General features: G+C 50.2%; 1 protein-coding gene across 1 annotated transcript in view; it reads right to left on the reverse strand.

Annotated features, from left to right (window-relative positions):
* Positions 1–21,279, reverse strand: part of APBB1 (amyloid beta precursor protein binding family B member 1) — a 424,653-nt gene that overhangs the window by 365,413 nt on the left and 37,961 nt on the right. The gene's annotated exons all lie outside the window — the stretch shown is intronic.

The raw sequence follows: 21,279 nt of genomic DNA on the forward strand, positions 1-21,279 counted from the left end.
ACAGCAGCCAAGCACCATTCTCCATAGAAGATCCCTTCAGAGGCAGACGAAGGAACCTATAGGATGAGGCGCAGATTCAGATACCACCCACAAGATCCTGGTAAAAGACCTTGTTATGAAGAAAACGGAGACCCTGGAGGAAAATAAACCCCACCTGCTCTTTAATTATAGGAAATAATCATTTTTATTTTACAATAGACAATAGGGAAACAGTCTCAGCCCTGAGGCGGGTGCAGGTAGCAGTAAGATGATCATTCTGGATTGTACTAGTGGGGTTCCTATAAAGGAAGATTTGACTATACCGCTGCCCGCAGCGCTTCATCACACCTTTACGCACCAATTTCTAGGTTTCCTCTAATAGTCTTCTACACTTCATGGCAGGGACAGGTTGTGTAAACTATATGCAACCCTTTACTCATCTGAGGAGGGCCTAGATCATAAATGTGTACTATTGATGGCTGTACAAATAACGAGCCAGCAGTATCCTGATATGGTCCCCCCCCCCCCAAATCTCACCAGATATCGATGGACTATGTTTGAGGACAAATACTTTCCTAAATTGCACAAATACTTTATTACCAAGGGTGAGGGAAACAGCTGAGCCGGTCTCCATTTCCCTTTTACAGATCTTTTCGCAGATAGCTAAACCAGCTAACTGTATAGCAACTTACTTCAAGGGAGAAGTGTCCAAGGGGGGCATGGCATGGAGCCGATGTGAGAGAACGGGGACTTTGGAGCTCCGTCCGCCGTATCTTGAGCCCCAGGAGCAGATTTTCGCATAAGTCCGTGAACCGGAGAGTCCCAGGATCAAGAAGAACCGAGCAACGGGCTCCTGCCGACCTTGAAAACGTGATTTAAACTCTAAATTAGTGCAGTACAGACGTGGCGAAAACAAGATGGTGCCCATGGAGTAACAGGGCGGACAAGGCTGCAACGGAACGTTGAAAGCGAGTTAGTCCCAGGTAGTACCCAAGACACTTGGTGAGTCCGGATTAGCCCCGATGTGAGTTTCTGGGGTTGGACCCCTTGCAAGGACCGGGGACACAGCTAAATGCCGGAGGGCGGCCGTGGGGTGGCTGAAAAGGGATCGGCAAGACGAGCGCACCCCTGGGTCTGTGCGGAGAGAGCAGACTAACTCAATCAGCGGGAGACGTTTCACCTGCACAGACAGCGGGGCACAGAAGAAGGCGGCCCAAGAACTGGAAATTGCCGGTGAGCTCAGCGGACATTTAGTGGCTCTGAGACAGGGAGACAAACTAAGAAAAAGGAGTTAGCCGGATGCTCTCATTGCTCCGGGCTCAGAACTGCGTTCACGGTGGAAGGAGCCCGCTGAGGTCGGCCCAGGAAGATAAAAGCTGCTGCATAGCGCTTGGTGAATCATCCATAACCCAGGGCGGTGGCGGCAAACTGAACCCAAGGGACAGGGTGATGAGGTACATCCCGCAAAGGAAGAGAAGTGGCTATAATTATCACTATACTGACGTAGCACCCTGGGGGCAGTGACAGGGGGGAACCCCAGAACCACATCACAGCGAGGGAGACCTGCACAGAAATCGCAATAAGTACAGGACAACAAGCAGAACACGTCCCACAAGCTACACGGGGGTTGAAGCGCGGAAATAGATTCTCTGAATAGCTGAAGGAGGTACACTGGAGCTGACCGAACTGGGGTTGAGGACACCTTACTGTAGTGAGCAGCGATACCCACACAATTATTGCTGCAGGCAAAACACGGAAAACACAAGAAACACTGTGGGACTGCCCATGTTCCAAGTGGGTCGACTGGTCTCGGGAGAGAGAGTAAACGGGCAATAAGATGGGGAAAGTCCAGAGAAAAAAAAAAAGAAAAAAATAGGATATGCTGTCCTCAATGTGAGGGGCGTTGGAAATCTGACTGATGAGAACTAATGGAAGCTGGAAAAGACTCAGCTCCCTTGAAGCCCACATTAGCGGATATTATGCAGGCTATCACGGCCTCCAGAGAGGTGCTAGAAGGGAAAATCAGCTTAATAGGCACAGAGAAAGCGCTGGATGACCTCCCAGATGCAGTGACCACGCTACAGAAATCGCTCACGGAGTTGGAGGCTAAGGTCAAGATACTGGAAGTGCGGGCTGAAGATAGTGAGGGGAGGTCCGGCAGAAATAATATAAGAGTAATTGGAGTACCGGAGAGGGCGGAGGGAGTGAATATGGTGAATTTCATGGAGGACTGGCTCTGCACCGAAGTAGCCCCAGAGGGATTGTCACCCTTCTATGCGCTGAAAATGAGCCATAGTGTACCGGCTAGACAGCCAAGACCTCGAGCGCCTCCTCGTCCGATAGTGGTGCGACTCTTGCACCATATCTTACAACAAGCCCGCCAAAAACAAAGTCTACAGATTGACAATAGTAAAGTAATGATTTTTCCGGACTTTACTAGAGAAGTTCAACTTAAAAGAGCATCGCTTTTGGCCGTTAAAAAGAAACTTCGGGAAATGCAACTTCTATACGCAATGCTATTCCCAGCACGGCTGCGAGTGGCCAATCCGGCGGGGGCAAGATTTTTCACCACACTGCAAGAGGCCTGGGAATCTTTGGACACTGGACGGTCCCGGGAACATCGCACTTCCTCGCCAGACCTATCCCAACAGAGTACTACCAACAATAAGACTGTGTCCAGGACCTCATCCCTCAGGGAACTCAGTTTGGAACGATGCAGAGTACTACAGGCTGTTGCGGAACATAGCCAAAATGTACCCAGCCCCACGTCGAGTAAAAGTGGAATGGAAGCGGAATGATCGGAAGGCTCGTTAGCACTCAGTGCAAACGATAACTCAGAACTACTGGTAATCATGCCTCAGACAGTGGACAATTTTGTCTGAAGAGGGCACCTTGGAACATACACCTGAAGATCGACGTAACACAATGAGGCCTTGATCTGGATCTGAATTTGTGAACTCTGGGAACTGTTGATTGTACCATTGTAACGTATGTCCTTAGGAGATTGTTTCGGGCTGTTTATCTAATTCAGGTATTGGGGATGCGGATTGATGGGGCTCTGGGTCCTGAAGGGCAAGCTACATACCCCGCAACCAGTAGATGACAGAGTTCAGAATAAGTTTGGAAGGGAACTAGTTCTGGTTAAAGGGTGTTTGGGGTCAGGCGTGTCACACTAGGGGACTTTAGAGGGAGCAAGGACCAATCAACACAATGGCTCCCCCCAGATTTAAAATGTATGTCTTGGAATGTACGGGGGATGCATTCAATGCTGCTAAGCCATACAATTCATGCGTATTTGGTCCGGAGGGGGGTTCAAATTGCGCTGATCCAAGAGAACCACATAATGGCAAAGAAAGGAGCTCCGCTACAGCGTCGATGGAAAGGTCAAGTGTTTTACTCCAACTATTCAGCATTCGCCAGGGGGATACTGATATGGGTGAGAGCGAGTGTGCCCTTTCAGTATACGAACCAGATTATAGATCCGGGAGGGAGGTATGTTGTAGTAACCGGGCGGTTGGATGGCAGGAATATAATGCTAGGGAGCCTATACGCCCCCAATATGGAACAGTCTACCTTTCTGTCACAGCTTTCTGGGAAATTGGCTTCAGTACAACGGGGTCAGTGATATTGGGGGGGCAATTTTAACTGTATAACAAATATTGGACTGGATCGCTCGCATTCCCCACTTCCTGACATGCCTGTAAATGAGATAGCAGAAAGGAGTCGACATTGGCAATAGAGATGGGGCTTAGTGGATTCGTGGAAAGCCCAACACCCTGGGGATAGAGATTATTCCTTTTTCTCCGCACTGCATGACTTACATGTCCGATTGGATGCTATACTGTGCACCCCAGATGTACACGAGGGGGTGCACACCAGTGAATATCTCACTAGAACAATTTTGGACCATAATCCAGTACTATTGGGATGCTGTGGTCTCGATCGAGGCCCAAAATACCCACATGGTGCTTGTGGCCTAACGCACTAGACTATCTGTTTTGCCACGAGGCAGTGGGCACTGCTATTGATCAATACTTCTAGGATAATGTTAATACAGCAACAAATTCACTAGTAGAGTGGGATGCTCGGTCATTGGGGGCGTTGTATTTCAGAGATGGTGGGAACGTGCAAGGTGCTCTTGCATGACATACAAGGGGCAGACAACAATTATGTGAGTTAGAACGGTAGAGACCCAAGAGAGCAGACAAACAGGGGGAGCTGTTGGAAGCCAGAGAAGCAGTGGCAGCGCAAGTAGAGCACCTTCGCTGTTTTGATTACAAAAAATGGATAACTCAAGCCCACTCAGACACAAATCTTGAGCCCTATTGGCTTAGTTGGCTAATAGGCCAGGAGAGGGATGGTGATTCTGTAGCTCAGAGGACAGAATGGAGAGGCTTGCTAGGACCTGCTAGGCATCAATGATTTGTTTTTTTGGTTATTATACAGACTTGTACAGGAGTAGATTAGACCCAGAGGAAGGAGTTGTAGATGTGTTTATAAGAGATGCAGAACTGCCAGCTTGGGGTGAGGAGATAGCGGACAAACTAGGCCGGGATGTAGCAATAGGTGAGGTGAGAGGGGCTATTAAAAGCATGGCCCAAAACAAAACACTAGGAACGGATGGGTTACCGACAGAATTTTATTTAACATATATTGACCCATGAACACCTAGGCTCATGAAGCTATATAATGAAGCGAAACAGGTGGGGCACCTGCCTGAATAGACACGGGAAGCGTGCACCTGCCTAAGACGACACGGGAAGCGGGAATCATCCCACTACTTAAACCAGGGAAACCAGCCTGGGACAGGTCGGCTTACCGTCAGTTTTCACATCTTAGCCTAGATTACAAGATTCTGAGCTGAATTCTAGCCACCCTCCTCCTTCCTTACATGACAATGCTAATGCACAAAGACCAAGGGGGGTTTATCCCCACCAGAAATACAGCTGTAAATGTCCGACGGCTGCTGCAGGTTCTGAAGGCAGATTCTTACCAGAAAGAAGCAGCAACTGTTTTTGCAGTGGACATTGAAAAGGCATTTGGTAGCCTTGAATGGCCTTACTAGGTCCGTGGGATGAGGAAATTTGGATTAGGGGATGAATTTGTGAGATGGACAGCTCCTCTATAGAAAGATTCCACTGCCGGGGTTAAAACAGGAGGGCTAATATCTACCGCCTGTAAAGTCGGCCGAGGGACGAGACAGGGATGCCCCTTCTCCCCCTTCTGATTTGCCTTGGCCATGGGAGCCGCTTGCAGCTAGAGCCAGAACGGGTCAACATTATGAAGGCCTCAATGTGGGCGGGCAAGCTCATCACATCGCACTATATGCAGATTACTTACTGATGTTTCTGGCAGACTCGGGGGGGAAGTGCTTTGTGGAGCTAAGGGATTACTGCAGGAACTCCGAAGGGCTGCAGGGCTCAGGGTACACTGGGCAAAGTCTTGCCTCTTCCCTACGAAGGCGAACAGATTAGGCCCACAAGAGACTGATGGAGTGAGATGGGAAGACAGGTGCTTGACGTACCTAGGTACGCAAATTTACCACACCCAGGAAGATCTATTGAAGGGCAATATTGGGAGAGCCATAAGGGGAGCAAAACTTCTGGGGAACTCTTGCGCTATCAGTGAATGGCCGAGTAGCCCTTCTTAAAATGATTACACTCCCGAGACTTTTGTATAATTTTGGGACATTACCGATCTTGATACCAGCTAAACTTTTTGCCCAGATCAAATCCATGATCTCGAGCTTTCTATGGGGGACTGGTAGACGGAGAGTAGCTCTTGGAGTACTTAGGAGGCCCAGATCGGAAGGAGGGCTGGCTGTGCTTGATTTTTAGGCCTACTACCTGGCGGCACAATTGCAATGGCTCACAAGGTGGGTGGCGGGCCGGCTTAGGGGGACAGATTAAACGCTCCTATGCCATTGAAATCCCATTACTTATTTGTGAGGCCCTACCTCACAGAGGTAAGTGGTGGGGGCTGGAGGCTTGGAGAGAGCGGGGGTTATCCACAATAGGAGACCTTCATGAGGAAAGTACCATGATCACATTCAATGATCTTCAGGAGAGATAAGACTTGCCTGGCGGAAATTTCTTATTGCACTCTGCACTCACTGCGGCCATATGAAAACACTGGGGGGGTTCTCACTGAGCCACAGACATCAATGGGATGCCAATATGTGGTGAAAGCAGTGGGCACCTTTAAAGCAGTCACGTACCTGTATAGGCGCATGACACAGGAAACATTAGTACCTATGACTGAGTTACAACAAAAATGGGAGGCGGACCTAGAAGAGGTTATTCCAGAAAAAGTTTTGGGGGGAGGGCCAAAGGTGCGTCTCTCCACGTTCCAATGCTACCACCCTGCTATCACGTATTTGGGGTACATCATAAGAAAAGGAACCCAGAGAATATCACCGGAGAAAAGGTTCAGCCATTATGCGCATGCCCAAGCCATCAACTAAGAAGAAATGTTGTCCTTCCTCTGCATGAACAGCTACTGCCATCAATAAATACCCGACAACAGACCTTAGGATAAGGCACTTTGGTAGTGCACATCAGCGCAAGAAGTCATTGAATGGACTGCTCAACTGATTGACTGCTACTCCAAGCTGAAAAAGATTTTGTGCACTGCTCCAGCCTTAATCTTGTGTAATTACGAGCTACTCTTCCAGCTCTATGTGTCCGAATGCAATGGAGTGGCCAATGTAGTACTTACTGAGCAACATGGATGCAGAAAAAGGTTGATGAATCTATCTGTAGTTTTCCTGCATACCTGCACTCAGTTACTGTGGTAGCGCCAATGATGGAGAAAACGCTCACATTATGCTAGATTACAAATGTGTATTACAAGTGCCACATTCTGTGGTTTTGCTGTTAAATTTGTTTGCTATCTGGCACTTCTCCGATACTAGGTCACACTGTTGGCCAAGAGTAACATTTCAATACAGCGCTGCCCACCGGTAAACATATCAATGTTGAGGCCACAGCAGCCGAGTTAACTGAAGAGTATCATGATTGCCTCACAGCACTTCTACAGACCAGAGTCACAGCAGTGTCTAGTGCTGAACACAGAATTTTACTGGTATACAGACTATTCACCCAGCAGGTGAACGGATATTGACTATAGAGCAGGTTACACCTTAACCACTCCTTGAGCCATTGTATAGAGTACATCCCTACCACCAAGAACCTCAGCAGAACTATATGCTTTAAAGGGGGAAATGAATTAACCTCAATACAGATTCACAAAGTGCCTTTGAAGTTGTCCATGACTTTAGACAAAACTGGCAGTACTGAGGTTTCATAACCTCCTCCGGCTGCCCTATTCAGCATGCAACAAGAGTAGCCAATTAATTGAACACGGTTCTGCTGCACAGAGTAGTGGTGACATACACTAATTTCCTCACTAAAAAGCCTCACATGGCTCAGTTTCTGACAAAACAAATAAAAAATCCAACCGCAGAAACACCTACTAACAACAAGAGACATTGTTGAGTCTTAGGAGTCAGCAGAGGAGAAGGTGTGAATAGATGAAGGCAGCTTCCCGGATGTTGAGGGACTAAGGATGCTCATTAGGGCATTCACACAAGAAAAATGGGGGGTAGGTGGTGGGGTGAATAGTAAGATGACAACGCATTGGTTTGCTACAGACATCTAGGATTTCACGGATTAATATTGTTTAAACTGCATCACGTGCGCAAAATAATCAAGGACACACACCTGCTATTCATGATCATTTACCCATACCCCTTGGCCCAAATGTTAACATGCAAATTGATTTGGTTCACATGTATCCATGCAATGGGTACAAATATAAATGTGTGCAGACAAGTTATGAAAATGGGTGAAACCATTCCCCATGAAATAAAAATTATGCCACAACGGTAGTGAAATGCTCAGTGAAGGATATTCCAAGGTGTGGGGTCCCAGAATGCACAAATAGCGATCAAGGGGCACACTTTAAGGACTCTATAGTTGAGAAAATGTGTAGGATTTGCGGATCAAATGGCGGTTACACTCACCATATCACCACTGCCCCCGAGTTCAAGGGGAAGTAGAATGTATGAATGGCACAGTAAAAAAAAAAAAAGAATGACACAGGGCACAAAGGACGTCTGCTTCAGGTGGCAGGAAGCTCTGTTACTGGTACTTTTGCAGAAAAACAAGATTGTCCCTCATGAACTATTGATGAGTTGACCCTTGGCAATAGGTTTGAAACCTCCTTCATCTGGCAACCGTGCAGCCCTTGTTTGGGCCAATGAAAATACCCCAGATTATGCCATTGCCCTGGACTGTCTCCAGCGGGGGCATTATCACCAGGTCAACAAAGCCCTATCTTAGTCATCCAACGAAAACATGCACTCTTTTGAACCGAGCAAGTGGATATTGGCAAAGAAAATAAGAATTATTTCATTCTCCTAGGTGGTCTATGCCCCATTTGTGTTACTGCTATTAGGGACAGCTGTGAAAATCCAGGATAGACCCGAATGGGTCCATCAGACAAGATGCAAGATGGCTCTGCTAACAGAAAACTGTGTAGGACCCCCTCACCTGCCGACGAGGACATGGATTGAACAACAACCACCAGCCACACTTCATGACAGCCTGAGCCATGATCTTTACCAGATTACCCATTGTAGTACTTTCTGCATTAATATGCATGTCTGCACCCTTTGTGAAAGCATGCCAAAACAGAAAGTATATCGGAGGACGAGTTACGGAATGCTTTGTCTCTCACCCATACCATCCACGAGTGGTGGAAACTGATCAATATAGCTGTTCATTTTGTAGGACGAGGACTACTATGTCTGCTCTCAAATCCCTCATTCCCCAGTTAACCCAGTTTACTTATTACCTACTGCCCATCGCCCGTATTCTACAGTTTGCCCTCATCTAGCGCTGCATGGTACCAACCACACCCAAGCCAATTTAACGTAATGCGATCAGCCCCATGGCCTTGTTTGACGAGGCAGAGGAAAAGGATTTTAGTACTATTTCATATAATTAGTCTTCTCATTATCAAATTATACGTGGACCGTATTGCATGCAACTATGCCTGCTTAATGTTCAGAAGACTAACAAGTTTCTTTCCCTCCTTCCCCGATAGTAAGGAAAAAGGTTTCTGAATTGCCCATGTGAGTCTGTGCACTACAGGAAAAGGAAGGGTGAACTTTGGATGGGTTTTCTTGCTGTACTAAGCAGCGTCTCTGCATGTCCCACTTAAGAGCGCTATGCACAGGGCCTGAACCGATTAACAATAATACAAGGAAAAATATGGAGGTTTGCAACCAGTCCTACATTTCTATTGCTATGCCCCAGGTTCATTCCTAGATATCTATTGGATTTGCAATACACGTGCATATACTTATCTGCCAAAGAACTAGGCTAGATGTTGCTACCTTGCAACATTACATAGCCTCCTTATAGTGATTGATTGCATGACTATACAGCATCACTGCTACAAATGTGAAGAAACACACACTTCTGCTGGCAACAAGTTTCTATCATGATTCCTCCCCAGCTATGGTGTGATAAAAATGTGCCACCTAGTTGGCAATATCTCCATGCAGTTTGAGTTCTTGGCACACTCAACTACTACTTGCTTTTCCTCACTGTGGCGAGAAGTACAAGTAATTAGTTCAGTGGTTTACAAAATAGAATGGCTCTTGATTATTTGTTTGCATAAAAGGGCATTTTTGCTCTATTTAGTGGAATAGAAATGGTCCCAGAGCATGCATACAAATTGAGAAAGATCAACACAACAAATCTTGCAACAATTTTAAGGCAGAACCATAGTGTTATTTAATCACACTAGGAACAGGCACATAAATGCATAAGGTAAATCACACTATTTACAAAAGTGCGGGGTGCCACGGGGAAGGGGAGGGAGTGACGAATTGGGTAGGGTAATAGGATAAGTGACATAAACAAGTTCATAACAATGGTACAAGTCAATTGCTGGGCACCTTAGTGTCGTGCCAAATATTCAAGAGTCATTCATTGACAGAATTAAATATTATTGCCAAAAAGCCATATACAAGTGAAAGTCCACAGTGCTCAACGCACTATTGAGGGTACTGGCATGATGGGATGTCAAAATATTTAGTGATCACCCTCTCTTATCTGTGCTGCCACCGCACTCCATCTACATCCAACATACCAATGGTATCAGCATGCCTGAATGCATGTGATGTCGTACACAGACGTTTCCATTGTATTATATTCATATATATTGCTGTGAGGCTAAGCTGTCTCTAAAGACTCCACTGGTTTCTAGCTGATAACCGGTTGCTGACCACTGCCTCGGTTTTCTCCATGAACAACATTTAAGAAATAATTGATTGTTCTGCATCTCATTAGGATCAAGGTTGTTTAACAATATAATGATATGTCAGCAGTAGTCATTCTTCTTTCTTTGAGGACTGTCACTACAGGGGAGAGGGAAATCACAACTTGGGGCATAAACACATGAAAAAGTAAGAAACAAGAACAAATGAAACAAAGCCATTGGAAAAGTGGACATGTCGCACCTTTTTGACTTATTGGCTTTACCAATATTTTTGCTAATGCTGTGCAGCATTGCCAAAAAACAAAAAATAAAGGAAAAAAGGTGTGATGACGTAGGTGCTGCTGGCAGCTGCGCAATTCCCTATGCGCATGTACGCATGGTGATATAGCATGCCCTCGATGAAGGTGCGACAAGACCACTATTTTTTTTAATGTTATTTACCAATCCAAGATGGTTGCTAGCATTAGAATCAATAAAAAAAATAATAAACGTAATGCACTTTTTGCACTTCAGAGCAGCCCAGAAGAAAATAGCAGTTGCACTCTAAAAGAAAGTATACTGGAAAAAACGGCCAAATGTTAAAAAGACCACAAGGAGATTAAGGGAGGAATGGGAAGCACCGGGAAAGAGCGAGGAAGCTGTAGAGGCGCTTGAAATTGAGCCCAGAGGAGGCAAAATAAAACTATTAAAAAACATAAAACCATGGAGAAGTGGGGTTGACAATAGAGGAGCTTGAGGAAGAAGGAGTAACAGAGCGTGCTGGAGTATGAAGGGAGTATTCAGCAGGGTTAACAATAGATCTTGGAGAAGAAAGAGCAACACAGTGGTGCAGCAGACGCAAAATAGGGGAAAGAGGTGTGTGGAAGCACCACTGAGGGTGCAGGCGTGCGGGGGAAGCAACACAAATGGCGCAGGTGGAAATAAGCAACACAGAGGGCACAAGTGTGAGGGAGGCATAATGGATGGCGCAGTGCGGGGGAAGTAACACGAATGGTGAGGGTGAGGAGAGGAGAGCTAACTCACGAAAGAGCAAAGTGGAGCTGGCAGGCAGAAGGACGCGGGTGAGTGAGTAACATGGGATGGGTGGGGAACACAGTACATGGTGAAGGGGAGTGCTTAAACAAAAGAAACAAGTAATGCTTCAAATGTGAGTAGTGGCAGGACACAAGTAATGGGTCCATGCTCCACAGAAGAGGAAGGAAAGTCCACACCATCTAGTGAATAAGCAGCAAACAAATGAAAGTGACAAAAGGAAAAAAACATGTTGACCCCTTTTGTTTCACACATACCAACTCGAGCTTAAGAGGGCCATCATCACCTGCACTCGCCTGGACTTTAGTCTTTTAACCATAGCATAGGAACCCAGCTAATAAAGAATCTTTGGGATTCCTTTAGTTATTTTTCACACACTCTTCCTCCACTGCACTCATACTTCCTTTCGCCACATGCCCCACTACTTCATCCAACCCACATCAGCAAAAAGAAAAGACCTCCGGCAAAGAGCCCTCTTGTGGGGCCCGTTGGGCATTGCAGCACCAGCCCAAAGAGGAGCTGCCCAATGATGAAGCGTAACGCCCATTAGGGTGAGTGAGGGCCCTTGTTCCTTAAGGAGCACTCTCCCTTCCCCTTCAGTTGACACCTAGAGCCTTTTCCCCCCCTTCGCCGATTCCCCCTTTCCCATTAGGAACTGCATACCCTTTTTCTTTCATTCATTCAAACTTAGGGGCACGTATGCTGGACCTGTCTCAAGCCCCAGTCCCTCCCTTTTTTGCCTCTACTGTTGAACGGACCAATCCTGGGAAAACAATGGTTCCCAATATAAAGGGGCTCCTGGGTGAGCTTGTTGCATCAAGAATTAGCAGCAGGATGGAGGAGCTTTTTGACCTCGCACTCAATGTTTTAATAATCCCAACTCCATAGGGGAATCGGACTACATCGCTTCGCCCAAAATCTTTGAGGGGAGATCTGTGACACCATTTGGAGTCAGAAACATGAGAGCATCAGGAGCCACGATCGGGGTGGGGGGGGGGGGGGGGGGTTACTTCTCTCCTATGTCCTTGTGACTCTCCAGCTACAGGGAAGTGATTATTTTGGATGTGCCTTTTTTCTTTCCGGATACCCTGTAGGCTGCCCGTGATGTGATTAAGTATTGAGGGTGTTAGGGATGCCAGAGCCCATTCTTGTAAGCCACCCTCGATATCTTTTTTTTTTTTTTTTTTTTTTTTTTTTTGAAAAAGTTTTTATTGAGCAACAATTCGGTCACAAGTATGGGCCTACAACCACCCGGGCCGGCCGCTAGGTACATAAGGAAATATACACATATCAAAGTTGCAGTCCGTTCCCAGGGCACTGCCCCGCAGTGGCTCAAGATAGTTCTCAAAGAACAGCAAGCGTCAGTCCAACAGTAACAGAAACAAAAGAAAAACAATAAAAACAAAAGGCGAGTTACGAGGGATACCAGTGCGGTTCAGGCTCCCCCCGGGAAACTCCAGTCAGAACATTTGAGCAATCCACTAACGAGAGGAGTACCGGGAGGCCGGGGACGGAGGGGGGGGGGGGAAAGGGGGGTCAAGGAAGATGAACGTCCCTATGTAGTTGTTACAAAAAGCGCCAGGAACCGTCGAGGGTCAGGGGGACATGGCGATATCAGTGTCTACCAGGGGGGGCGTACAGATGCCTCCGCGATACGCATTCCATTGGCCCCATATTCTACCCCATGCCCCCGGCTTGCCACGGGCCACATACACTGTCTTCTCCCGAAACATACACCAGTCCATATTCTCCTTCCATACTGACACGGTGGGCGGCCGTTGAGCGCCCCAAAGTTGCGCTATATCCCTCTTGGCAATCATGTTCCCTAGGGCCGCCCACCGAGTCTGAGCCGCGTTGTAGTCATTGGGCTCCCACACATTCAGGACACAGCGACGCACCTCCGGCAGCAGTACAACCCCGGTGACCTGTCCCATAACCGTGTGGACCCGGTGCCAATAGTCCGCCACCTCGCGACACTCCCAAAGGATATGAAGAAAGGTGGCGCTGAGCCCGCAGCCTCGTTTACAGAGCCCGTCGTCGGAAAATCCCATCGCGACCAAGCGCGGACCCGTAACATACACCCGATGGAGAATCTTGAGCTGTACCAACCGGAGACGAGCCGGAATGGCCACCTCCTTGGGGGACGACAGTGCAGACTGCCAGTCTTCGTCATCCAATTCGACCCCATCCCCAGTCCAAGCCTCCCGAAGGCGCACCAGGAGATCCGCCCGGTGATTAATCAATTTTTTATAAATTAAAGAAATAGTACTATCAGGGACATGTCCGTCAAGTACGCGGTCCTCGAGGGGCGAGGAAACAGGGACCGTGGTCCCCTCCCCGAAGACCGAGAGCAGGGCGTGTCGAACCTGGGCGTAGCGGAAGAACTCCCTGTCGGTCAGCTCGTATTCGGCCTGGAGCACCGCGAAAGTCTTGACCGCGCCCTTGTGCCACAGGTCTCCCACTTTGCTGATACCAATCGTGTCCCACTGGTCAAACCCCTTGGTGGTCCACAAGCTGCCCAGGCGGTCGGAGGCAAACAAGGGAGTAGCACATGTCATTCGCTCACTCCAGCCCGTGGCCGCAGTGGCAGCCCTCCAGGTCCGCACAGCAATCTTAGTAGGACCCGTAAGGGTCCGGTCAGCCAGGCGGGAATAAAGTGCCCTGTTGTAGTTCCCGCCGGGAAGCAGGAACTTGTCCATCTCATACGCCGGATTCAAGCCGGGCGCATACGTGGCGTGGTTAATGGCAGATAGCTGCGAGGCCCAATAGTACCTGCGAATGTCAGGAAGCGCGATGCCCCCGTCATACCAGGGGAGAGTGAGCTTGGCAAGAGCAATACGCGCCCGGCCGTTCCACACCAGTCTCCTCTGCAGGCTCTCCACCTCCCGAAAGTAGGCCACTGGGATAACGTCAAAGGAGTTCTGGAGTGCATAGAGGAACCTGGGAAGGGACATCATTTTAAACAGCGCGGCCCGACCCAGCGGGGACAGGGGCAGCCTGCACCACCGGGCCGTGTCCTCCCGCAGCCGCCGAAGTGGACGCAGAAGATTCTGCTCGTAGCGAGCCACCGGGTCCAGCGAAACGTATATCCCCAGGTACTTAAAGCCGCTCAGAGATATTTGAATCGGGAGCCTAGGCGGCAGGAGAGGAGGACCACCAGCGATGGGATAAACGCAGGATTTAGACCAATTGATCGTGAGACCCGAATTGTTCCCAAAGGAGGTCAGAACGTCAAAGAGGACGTTGAGTGACTGCCGCGGTGAGGTGAGGTACAGGAGAATGTCGTCCGCATACAGCGAGACCCGATCTTCAAAGCCCGGGCCCCACCGGATCCCTCTAAGCGAGGGCTCCCAACGGAGCCAGGCAGCGAGTGGCTCCAGGGCGAGAGCAAAAAGCAACGGGGACAACGGGCACCCCTGCCTCGTGCCCCTGCCGAGGGCAAAGGGCCGAGAGACCCGCCCATTCACCACCACTTGAGCCATGGGTCCCGTGTAAAGGAGCCTCACCCAGCCAATAAATCCCTCCCCAAAGCCGAATTTATCCAAGACGGCCCAGAGGAATGGCCACTCAATAGTGTCAAATGCCATCGTGGCATCCAAAGAGACCAGCACGGCCGGCTCGGTGAGGAGCTCCGCCCTGGCGAGGACCCCGTGCAGACGCCGCAAGTTAAGAGCGGTATTGCGGTGCGGGATGAAGCCGCATTGGTCCGGATGAATAAGGTCGCACACGACACTCAACAATCGATTGGCCAGGACTTTCGCCAGGATTTTAGGCTCTGCATTGAGCAGTGAAATAGGCCGGTAAGAGGTACAGCGGTCACGCGGCTTGCCCTCCTTGGGGAGAACGACTATAGTGGCCAAGCGCTGGTCGGCCGGAAGGGAACCCGCCGCAAGAGAGTCGCGGAACATGCGGCCGAGGAAGGGCGCAAGCTTATCAGGACGCAATTTGTATAGTTCAATGGGCAGACCGTTAGGACCCATAGCCTTGCCCGAGCGAAGGGAACGAATCGCGGTCGCTATTTCATCCGACGATAAGGGGGCGTCCAGCCGCTCCCGGTCCTCAACGGACAGGCCGGGCAGAGCAATATCTCTCAATAGGAGGCGAGAGTCATCTTCGTCCCTGTCAGTCACCGGGGAGTACACCGCCCGGAGGTGGTCAGCGAAGCATTCCACAATCTCATCCGGTTCAGCCACACACCCACCATCCGCAGCACGCAACTCGGGGACCACGCGATTCACTCTCTCCTTTTTGTCCAGCCACGCAATCAACTTTCCCGCCTTGTCCCCCGCGTCATACAATCGGCCCTGCTGCTCCCTATACATAGTTTTGGCCGCGTCAGTGACCAGGGACCTATATTCGAACTGTTTCAGGCTAAGGGCATGTAGCCCGTCCGGAGTAATATTCGCCTCCAAGGCCGACTCCAGCCCCGAGACGTCAGTCTCCAGCTTCACCACCGCCTCGCTCCTAACCTTCTTGGCCACCACTATCTGGGCGAGGGCGTGTCCGCGTATAACAGTTTTAAAGGCTTCCCAAAGGGACAACGCAGACGACACCGACCCCTCGTTTTCACTGAAGTATTGGTCCATGGCCTTAACCAGGCTGTCACGAGTCACAGGGTCCCGCAGGTACCAGGGGTTAATGGGAGCTATCCGCCCTGCGGACCGCGGCCCGGTGTCAAAGAGAAGCCACAGCGGAGAATGGTCGGAGATACCACGCGCCAGGTGTCTGACCTCTCGAATCCGACCAGTCTGCGCCGCTGGCATAAGGAAGTAGTCTAACCTGGAGAGACTCCCATGCGCCCCCGAATGAAAAGTGAACTGGCACTGGGTCGGATGCAGTAGTCTCCAACTATCCACCAAGCCGAAGGTCTCCAACATCCCACCCAGCCATGACTGGGCAGCGGGGAGGGTCCTCGGTGGGTGACGATCCAGTTCACCCGAAACCACAGAATTAAAGTCCCCGCCCATGAGCAGGAGGCCGTCCGGGAGGTCAAGCAACATTCGACCCAAATCAGCAAAGGTGGAGTTCTGGAGGCCCGGGGGGACGTAGACTGAAACCAGGGTAAGGGGCTGCCCCTCCCACCTCCCAATCAGACACACATAGCGCCCTCTGTCATCCGAGACTATCCTCGTGATCTCCACCGGAAGGGAGGTTCGCAGGAGAATACCCACCCCCCTGGAGCCAGTTGTGAAACCAGAATGGGCTACGAGGCGGTATCCCCCTCTGTGCATCGCATGGCAGACATTGCCGACCAAATGCGTCTCCTGGAGAAACACCACATCAGGAGTCAAACGGCGCAAATATTGCAGTACAACACCCCGCTTAATACGGTCCCCCAACCCATTGACGTTCCACGACATAAGCCTCAACCCGTCTCCCCCCATCCCCTCCAATAGAGCAAGAAGCCCCCAGCCCGCAGCACCGCTCCCAAATATGGATAAAAATCAATTCCTCGCCCTGTAAATAAAAAACACACAACTAAACAACCCCTCTTCCCCCCCAACCCCACCCCAAGTCCACCGCCCCCCACCCTGCACCCCTGCGGGCCTAAGACCCCCCCCAACTTGCAGTGTGCCTGTCGCCCCGCTAACCCCATTCTACAAAAAGACCCCGGAGGAGGAAAGGGACCCGAACCCGCCCGCACCCCTCACGGGTCCTGGTAAAACACAGTATGCAAAAGAAGTAAGACCCAACTGTACAGTGCAAAAACGCAAAAGCAAGGACCAAAAGTCAGTCTAAGGGGACCCGTCACCTGCGGTGCCCCCAGAGGGCCCGGGCCGGCCACCCCCGTCCGGCAGCGAGTCCAGCCAGTCACTTGCGGCCACAGGAGTGTCAAAAAAGACTGTCCGCTCTCCATGCTCCACTCGAAGTTTCGCCGGGTAGAGCATCGAATACTTCAGGCCTAGCTCGCGGAGACGGCGCTTCACCCCCTGGAATCCCATCCGCTGTTTCTGGACCAGTTGCGTGAAGTCCGGGTAAAAGTTGACGATCGAGTTCTCGTAGCGGACCGGGCCACGGGTCCGTGAAGCCTGCAGAATAGCATCGCGGTCCCTGTAGTGGAACAGTTTAGCCACGATAGGCCTCGGGGGGGCCCCCGGCCGCGGCCGGCCGCCAGGAACCCGATGGGCCCGCTCCACAGCGAAGAATTTACTTAGGCCAACCGGGGACAGCTGCTGCAGGATAAGTTCCTCGACCACGAGGTCCACCGGGCGGCTGTCGGAGGACTCCGGTACCCCAATGATACGGATATTGTTGCGTCGGGCCCGTCCCTCGAAGTCCTCAAGCCGCCGGGCCATGTGGTCGTTGACCACTCTAATGTCCCCAAGCGCGGCCCGCAGATCCGACACCTCCGCACCCAAGGTGGAGGTCCGTGTATCAAGGGCCTGGACCTTCTCGTTGGTTTTAGAGAGGTCGGCCCGAATCAGGGTGACGTCGATCGCGACAGTGTCGATCTTACGGGCCAGGGCCTCATATTGCGTCGCGATAGTTTCCCTGATGCCCTCGATGGCGCCCATAATGTCCTGTAGGGAAGGTTCCGCAGCGACGGTCGTGCCTCCCCCCGCAGCATCCGGGGAGAGGCCAGCAGCGCCAGGGGACCCCCTGCCCTGGGTATAGCGGTCCATGTTGTTGCTCTGGACCGCTCCCCCGCGTAGTGAAGCCTTGGTCTTGCGCCCCTCCGGTCCCCCTTTGCCCGCCATGTGAGCGCCGTCACTCAATGGGACCTCCGATCAAGGGGTGCACGGGTGCCAGGGAAAGGATCACAAACTGTCGGTGTAGGGGTCGGAGGCGTCAGACCCGTCCGTAGCAGATGGAAGCAAACCTCGGGCAGAGGCCCAAGAGGCACCCCGCCACCTTGAGCACGCACGCCAGCTGATCTCCTGAAGGCCAAAATCGAAACCGAAAGTGCTGAATCGGTGACTGGCACCGCGCTGAGGCCGCTGTTGTTCAATTGCAGCCCGGCCCCACGGGTCACCTCCACCCCGGCCTCCTCCGTCGGGTGGGTCCCAAAAGTTCCGGCGACGAGAACTCAGGATTCCCAGGTCCGATTAGAATTTTGGAAAGAGATATATAGTCAGCTGGTCTTCTTCTCTCAGATTCCATACACCGACTCAGGATAGTCTCAGGATTTATTCCGAGGAGCAGAAAGGGTCCGGGGAGCCCTGTGCTCACGCGACCATCTTGGATGCGCGCTAGGCTCCTCCTCCACCCTCGATATCTTGATACCCCCGACCCTGCAACTGCCGTGTTTTTTCTGCCAAGCCACCCACAAGCCCCGATGCCTATCAATGGCTACAGCTTTATCGGTCTATTCCGGCCATTTCCCCTACCCCCTTTGTCTATGCCTCTACCACTTCCACCACCCTCACCCCCCTTCCATTCGAGCTAGGTTTGGTGTTACTGGGCCTCTGTTTGGGGTGCACTCCTTACAGGGTGATGAAACCGTATGCAACCAAACTGGCGACCAGACCCCTTTTTAGGTCTCGCCTGAGCCAGTGCGCATGCGCTGCTCTGCAAGGCATTTAGTAAGGGCTTTGGAACTCTGAACACATGCTCGTGTGTGTGTGTTTTTTTTTTACTAACCTGCAATTGGCCTGTGCATGCGTCTTTCTTAAAAAGACAGCAGCACGCAATTGGTTCAAGGCGGGTGATTGTCCCGCCTTCTTTGTTCCCTGGCCTAGGGTGCTCGGGAGCGAGCAGCGGCGCGCTGCATTCCTCATGTGGATCAGGTTACTGCGGCCGCGGCTTCCACTTTCATCGGCGGGCACGATGCCAGCTGCATTCATTACAGCGCTCGCGCACCACTCTTTAGTTATGTTTATTTACACAATGCGCCCACAGAGCGCTTCACATTCAAATTCTGCCGACTTCAGCTTCTTGTTGCTTTCAGAGCCTCGAAGCAGCAGAGCGCAAGTATCCCCCGAGATCACAATTTTCTGTTGGCTCCCAGACACCCCCTCCGTCCCTCCAGATCGTTAGTCGATTTCAATTGCGCACCACTCGCTGGCTTGTTTTCAGATTTTGGCCGCACAACTCCCCCAGCATTGCTCCTTGCCCCATTCCTCCCCCAGTGTCGCTGCTTATTTTTGCTAGCAGGGTCCACTCCTGTGACTGCTTTCAAATTCTGCCGACTTCAGCTTCTTGGTGCTTTCAGAGCCTCAAAACGGCAGAGCACAAGTATCCCCCGAGATCACAATTCTCTGTTGGCTCCCAGACACCCCCTCCCTCCAGATCGCTAGTCGATTTCAATTAATCTCCCCTAAAAGCATATTTTAATGTGAGCGTGTTCACCTTCGGTACTCGGCTGTGCCATCCTCACCCATCACTGCCTGAGTTACCGCTGCAAAGTAGTAAGTGCCTGCAGCGTGTGTTCCCAAGGATGTGGTCCGTCGGCTAGATTGCCGACTTTGGTGTAGGAAACCAGGGTTCGAGCCTCGGGGTCACGTTCACATCCTGTGATTCTGGGCAAATCACTTCATCTCCCCGTGTCTGAATGTGTCCTTGTGTAACATAACCAGTGCTCATGTAAAGCGCTCCAATACCGCTGGGTCGAGTTCGCGCTACATAAACATTGGTCCTTCTTTGCCCTCTTAACAGAGGGCCGCTTCTTGGCCTTCTATGGGCAGCTTTGGGGCAGAGAGGAACAGAGAAACTTTAGCTGACAACTGACATCACCTACACTTGGGCTAAACACATAAGGTCCCAAAGGCGAGACATATTGACTATGCCAATGCTCGTTTCTTTTGCTTTACACATTTCTACGATTGCAGATACCGAGTTTCCTCGTTAGTTGATGACCAGTACTATCGGCCCGGAGACTGATTTCATAGAGAAAATCAGTATCTTTGATCTGACCTATTGCGCTGACCCTCGAATCTAGGGGAGTTTTGCGAGAGGTGACCAGCAAGATGATAATATGTTAGTAACATTCCTTGATTTGATGACTGTTTGGGGTGCTTGGTTATGTTTAGTAATGATTTTCAATTGTGCACTTGTATACATTCACTACTGTGCGATATCAGTAGGTTGATTTAATTGTTCTAAACTACTAATAAAGCTTTTGAAACAAAACAAAAGAAACTAAAAATGAACAAGTGCAGTTCTCTATGCACCCCTGTATGGCACCCTGAAATAAGATCTTACCACCCACCCAACCTACAAACAGGGGCAAGAACAGGTCTACAGTTGAGAGGAGCGGGTGTCGGCAGTAGAAGAACATAAGAAAAGGTGAAACCAAATGGGGAACAACTGCTACTCTGCAGGGTCTCAGATGTCAGACGTCAGGGCCAGCAGAGTAAGAAAATGAGTGGGGTGGCCAGTAACGCAGTCTCAGCACTTGCATCCTGAAAAGCAGGCAAGACGCATCAAGCAAACACACCGATGATAGCAAGTTGAAGCCAGGTAACTGAGGGGTACGGGAGACAGGAAAAAAATAAATAATAAAAAATAAAAAAAATTCTACTGTAATGAAACTAGGAATACAGAAATATGCTGATAGTTGGAAATTCAAAGTTTGTTTGATATTGTGCCTGCAAGTGGAAACCTGATGCAATCTGTTTGGTCAATACATTCTGCGCGAGTAATAAACTGCAGTCAGTATAATCCACAAGATGATTCTAGTCTATGGGGTTGATGAGGATATGGCCCGACTGTTCAGGTTTTCACGCTAGGCAGCTTTATCTTCTCTGTCACTGTTGCAAAAGTTCCTGTTCCCACAGATCGGATCCGCCACTTAGGGCTCACCAGTAGCAAATGTGAAGCAAGTGACTTGCAGGTCGCAGCAGAAGGTAGAGTATCAGGAGAGAAATAAAGTATATAAGTCTTCTGACAGGAAAACCATGTAATAGTAAGTGCAGTGTCAGTAACTGTGACAATAGGAGCGATCACTGCTTTGCCACCCCGTGTCTCCCACAATAAGCACTGCTATGTTGTATGGAAAGTTTGTCAATTTTTGAGGGCACGCTTTCTTCAATATAACTT

This window comes from Triturus cristatus, chromosome 8, assembly GCF_964204655.1.
Source record: "Triturus cristatus chromosome 8, aTriCri1.1, whole genome shotgun sequence".
Classification (NCBI taxonomy): Eukaryota; Metazoa; Chordata; class Amphibia; order Caudata; family Salamandridae; genus Triturus; species Triturus cristatus.